Source organism: Pseudorca crassidens, chromosome 1, assembly GCF_039906515.1.
Source record: "Pseudorca crassidens isolate mPseCra1 chromosome 1, mPseCra1.hap1, whole genome shotgun sequence".
NCBI lineage: Eukaryota > Metazoa > Chordata > Mammalia > Artiodactyla > Delphinidae > Pseudorca > Pseudorca crassidens.
Genome location: NC_090296.1, coordinates 4,775,988 through 4,781,987, shown reverse-complemented (window position 1 = coordinate 4,781,987; position 6,000 = coordinate 4,775,988).

Genomic DNA, 6,000 nt, shown 5'->3' with positions numbered 1-6,000 from the left:
TGGTGGGCCGCGGAACACGTGCTCCGTTGGTGCCACGTGTCTGCCGACCATCACCTTTAGAAGCCCCCTCTCGCTGAGGAGCCCACCGGCCAAGGAGGCCGTGGCGTGTGGCCGCAGCTCTGCCACGGGACCGCACGCGGCTTCCCTGGCCGTCTTGCTTCCACTTTTGGTGAATTGGGCACATTGGTCCTTTCCAGAACTCCATCTCTCTTTGGTATTTAAAAGGTGGATATTCCTTCTATGTTTACGTGATTCATAGATAATCATAGAGGAAAATCCATGTTTTCAGTATCAAATGCTGCTTTGGAAATATTTCTGGAAGAGACTGGAGGGCCAGCCTTGCTCCCGGCCCCCTGGGCCTGGCAGGCAGAAAGATGGTGGGTGGGCAGCATGCCGTGTCTTAGTTAAGGACGGTTGCCGGGGGGGTCTTCCACACTCAGGAGCCATTTCTGGCCAAGCAGCCCACCCAGTGAAGTTTACGTTGTGGGCCTGCCGTCTGCTTATCCGTGGAGGCTTGTCCACCAGATGTGACTTTCATGTTTGATGACTCAAGCACAGATTCGAGTTCTCCTGGACAGAATCCTTCTTTGGTATTTAAAAGGTAGATTCTCCTTCTATGAGTACATTATTTATGATTAATCATAGAGGAAAATCCACGTTTTCAGTATCAAATGCTGCTTGGAAACCTCCGAGGATGTGACTTCGCCATCAAAGAAGAGGTGGTGCGGGGGTGTCCTGTGCTTTGTGTGAGATGTGCGGTCTGGCTGACTTACCCTCGGCCTGGTTGTGTTGTCTTGAGGCTGTACTCTCGGGATTACTTCACTGACCTTGAATGAATTTTGTTCTCTGTATGTTCACCATGTTTATAATGCATTTTCCAGAATCCCCTCTTCTGCAGTAATCTTAGAGGTTACCTGGGTAGGCTGTCCGTGTTAGGAAGAGGCACTGGCGGGGGTACCATTTCTGGGCATACGGAAGGAAGGGATGCGTGATTCACCCACGGGCGGGAACTCTGCATGCAGCCGTGTGTTGCCTGCTCGCTAACCCTGCAATATCCAATCTGTTTATCTTAGGCTCACTGCTGGAGCTGAGGCCAACTTTGTCACCATGAGAGTGGCTTTCCCACCAGTGGTGTTGTTTGCTACTTGAAGAGAGATTATCCTTCCTGTGTTTGCATCCTTTGTAATGAATATACAAAGGGCAAGTTCTCTCCGAGGAGCAAATGCCTGCCTGGGAAGACTTCCTGGAGACGAGGCTGTCCTCTGGGGGCATCAGAGGCCAGAACCGCCGCAGGGTGGGCAGATGCATTCTTGACCACGGGGCATGTGCGTCTCTCTTACTGTTTGTGACCTGGTCTCTCGCCCCCCCCATCCCCTGCATCCTCCCGAGAACTTTCTGGAACAGATGATGGCTTTGGAGAGGATGCAGTGGTTTCCTTTTCAGATGCTTTTCTGTTTAGAACGTGCTGCCTTCCTTGGTGGGCCTGTTTAGTGTATTGATGAAGCACCCGTGAACTGTTACTCTGGCCTCTCTCCCCAGACATTATGCCAGTGTAGCTCCCAGATATGAGAAAGGAGGGTCAGCAACAAGCCAGTGTCTGGTTCATCCTTGGGTCATCTGGTCTACCCACTCTCCTCACCCAGGCCATCCTTGGGCTGACTTCCAGGTCTTAACTTCCATTTGAAGGAGGGAATGGGTGCCGTTGCCAGTCCAGAGTAAGGGAATGGGGTAGCCCCAGAGCACCATGTTTTGTGGGACTTGCCGTGGGACCATAAGCCCCCGTGCTCTCTTGGTCTTTAGTCCTCCTCTTGGCATCATTGCCAATTGTGATGGGAGGATGCTGGGGTTACTGATGTCCTTATCTGTTTCATTAGATAGACTTGGCCCATGGGGACTCTATTTTCCTTCGGTGAATCTTGCTCTAGTCAAGTGCTTTTGAGTAATAGCTCAAGTGGCTTTTTGGACACAATGCCAAGTTCAGGGGGAGGGACACTGGTCTTAATGCTGCTATACGATTTGTGGATAGGGGTGGATAATGGAATGTGTTGGTTTTCTCTTTTGCTGTTTTCCCTTAACGATGCATGCTATTGTGTCTTCTAACCGCAGCAGCCGACCTGTCACCAGGGGGACGTCCTGGAGGGAAAGGCTTTGGGCAGAGGGCGGTTTTGCAGGCTCTGAAGGAATGTCAGCCAGCTGACACTTGCTGTCGAGTCATACAGGATCCCCCTGTCTTTGGGAGACAGTCCTATCTTGGAGAGATGCTGGGAAGTACAGCCCATCCCAGGGCTGGGTCACAGTGTACAGGGTCAGTGTTGTCACCGGCCCCTCCCCCTTGGTCTCAGGCCCCGCAGGAGGTGAAGCCCCCTCTGGGGAAGGTGCGGCGTGGTCCTCACTGGAGCTGCTCTTTGGTACTTGAAGAGAGGATACCCTTTGTATGTTCACTTTATTAATGGCGAATATACAGAGGGAGACTCTTATTTGCGTATCAAACTCTGACCGGGAAGGCGGCTTGGACCCAGCTCCATCTTCAGGACAGAGACACTGTTCTCAGCCCCTCTCAGGTATGTCCTAGCTTTCCAGGCCCTGACGTGGGCCTCGGCTGTGATACGAGCCCCAGGTCCTCCTCTGGGGGACTCCCCAGAGGCTATGCCATGCTGGCAGGGGACAGGGGTGGCCTTCTGTGCATGCTGTCTATTGTCTGCACTGACTTTAATGGCGGTTTGCTTTTTTAAAGATGATTCGTGCGTGGACCTGCCCTTTGTCACTACCAAATCATACCCTGGAGGCTTCCCGATACAATGTCAAGCTCAGGAGAGAGACCTTGATGTCAGACCCTTTCAAGGGTAACGCATGAGTGACGGTGGACCACAGGGCTCTGGCTTTATTTACGATGGTTCCAAGCAAGCTTGACCAACCCCTGCAAGTCCATCCTGGAGGGCTTCCTGGAGGTGGCACCCACATGGGGAGAAGAGGCTGAGATTTGCTCATCAATGCTCCTCTTCAGTGTTCGGGAGGACACCCTCCTGCTCAAGGTCCCTGAGCTGAATCTGTAAGAACTATTTCTGTTAGTGATCTGTGGCTCCAGTCCCTCCTGGAGACAGTGTCCTCCACGGGAACTGCCCGGCTCTGGGGAAGAGCCGTGGGAGCCATCGCCCTGGGCCAGGTATGTGGATGCTGAAGGTCAGAAGGAAGTGGTTTTGTCTCGATGTTTGTTCTCTAGTCCTCTGACCTTCCTGCATTCTGTTCATCTCTAGGACGATGGCCGGAAGACGAGGGCTCTGGTTCTGCGTTTGTGGAGACATTTCTTGGGCCACATGACCGTCCACTTGGCACAGCCTGACCGCCCTGGGGGTCCTCAGGCCCTGAGGCCAGCCCTGGGGAAGGGGACTGCAGCAGCCGATGTCAAGGAGAGGGAATGTCATCTGCGAGAGGTGGGCACCTCACCCAGGGGATGAGTTAGGTCACCTGCTGTCCGGTAGCCTTCAGTTTCTTCTTCTTCCATAGGGGCCTCCTGGGGGGGCAGAGGCCGCTGTGGGGAAGCGCTCGTGGTCTGCTGTCTCCATTTCCTTGTGGTACGTGGCGTTTGACTCCTTTTCAGTGTCAGCTCTTTCCTAGCATGGCTTCCTGGGCGTAATGCCAACCTCCGGGGGTAAGGGGTGTGGGGAGGAGGCTGGTGCTAGAACAGGACATTGATGTCCACACCCCTGTGGGAGGTATGAGGGTGACCACAGGGCCTTTGCGTTATCTGCGATGTAAATTCGCCCAATCCCCTTGCCCTCAGTGCGTTATCAGGAGAACTTCCTGGAGGAGGTGTCCAGGCTGGCTCCACCCCCAGCGTTGTTCTGTGGAAAGTGAGAGGCTGGCTGAGCTCTGGGCACACTCTTGAAGGTCGTGAGGTTGATCTCCGCTTCAGGAACAAGTCCTAATTTGGAGTGATTCCTGGAAATGAAGCTGATTTCAGTGAAGGAGCCCTGGCTTCTGCCCCTCCCCAGCCTAGTGGGATGGAGAGCAGACCAGTGGGCACACGCCTGGCAGGAGGCGTTTGCCCCCTGGTCTCCGGATCCTGCATCCCCCACCCCCTCCCTAGGATGTTTCCCAGGAGACGAGGCCAGCTCTGTGAACGGTAGCGATGGACCTGCCCAATGCTATTGTTTGGTACTTAAAGCGAGGTTGCCCTTTGTATATTCGGTTTTTTGACATAGAATATACAAGGGCAAGCTCTCTGTGAGTATCAAACCTTGGACCCAGTCCACAGGCAGCGAGGGATTCGGTACGTGTGTGCATGACCTTGTGCCCATTGGTGTGTGGCATATCGCTTTAAGGTCACCGCTTTGCAGAGGTGACTTCTCAGGCACACGGCTGACTTCGGAGAAGGCGGTGGCCCCCGGGAACGTCACCCCTCCCAGTACTGCATTGGCGGGGGCGGGGGTCAGGAGGCATGCGCTGCGTGTGTGGTCCGGGGCCTGAGAAGGCCAGGTCGGCGCTTGTGTGGGCGGTGGTTGCATCATCACTGCACGTGTATGCTGGGTGCCCGCGAACTGAGCCACTAACCCTCAGCGTCTAATTCATCCCCAGGACTGCGCCTTGAAGACATGCCAAGTCCCCCCAAGGCAGTGGCTTTCTTTCCGTGCTATAACCTTTGGTGCTTGGAGAGTGGTCATCCCTGTCCTGTTCGTTTTACTCATGTCGAATCGTACAGGGTCATCCACTTTTTCAGTATCAAGAGCGCAGACCGTAGAGTACGATTTCCTGTGTTTGGATCCCGCCTCTGACACTTACTAACCGGGCAACCTTGGGCAAGGATTTCATCGTGCCGTGCTGCTGTCGTGGAAGGGGAATTGGAGAGCTCCTGGGGGCTGAATGAGTTAAGACTTGTACACGGCTTAGAGCAGAGTCATAGCCAGGACTCTATGTGCTAGGAAACTGTTGGTAACGGTGATGTGATTATTAAAATCTCTCCTTGGTGTTTTGGAGCGATGTTGAGATGTGGACAGCAAACTCCCCCCCGCTCAGGTATGTGAGTGGATTCTCAAGCCCAGAGTCTCTGCTGTATTCACGATGGGGGTGGCCTAGGCTTTGGAAGTACAGCAGCTAAGCCCTTCCCGTGATGGCATTCAGAAAAGGAAGCCAAGTGCAATGGGGGTCGTCAGGCCCACGACCGCGGGGCCACTGAGAGCGTTCGCTCCAGGGAAGGGGGACAGTCCTTGGCTACCCGGCTGAGCCACCCTCCGCCCTCTGCAGGGCGCTAGGGTGTGGTCCCTGAGCAGAGCAAGGAGCAGCTCTGTGCCCCCTCCCCGGTGCCCAGAGAGACGTGGTCCACGACGCATGCTTTGCAAGTGTGTGCGTATGGTGCGTGCACGCGTGTGTGTGTGCGCGCCTGGGCTGGCCGAGTTGCAGTCACTGTGCATCCTTGAGCCAAAGACCTGGAGGTGCCGGTGTTCCTGTCCACGTTGCTGTTTCATACTTGGGGAGAAATTATCCTTGGTGTGTTCGCTTTATTTGTGATGAATCATACAAGGACAATTTCTTTTTGAGTATCAAATCCTGCCTCGGCGGACTTCTTGGGCCCTGTGATCAGTTCCACAAAGAGACGCACGTGTCGACCCCTCTTGGGGCTCCTGCCCGGCTGGGGGCTGGGAAAGTTTGCAGTGGCTCGTGGTGGGGGACCAGTGCTCTAACCTTCAGAACCCTGGCCACAGGGCCAAGCTTGGCAAGGGGCCGGTGGGCTCCCTGGTGCTTCTCTGACCTGCATTGGTCGTGGACATGTGTTCAAGGCTCAGCAAATCCTGCTTCTGGAAGGTCCTGCTTGGACACCCAGCCAACTTTAAGGTCAGGTCATTGGTGTCAGCTCCCCTCCCCACCTGAGGATGTGACCAACCCCCAAGCGTGTGACCGACTCAGTGACTGAAGCTGACCCACTAACCCTCATTGGCCCACCCGAGAAGAACTTTCTGGAAGGGACCCTGACCTTAGAGAAGACGCCAAGCTCTTCTGGATGGC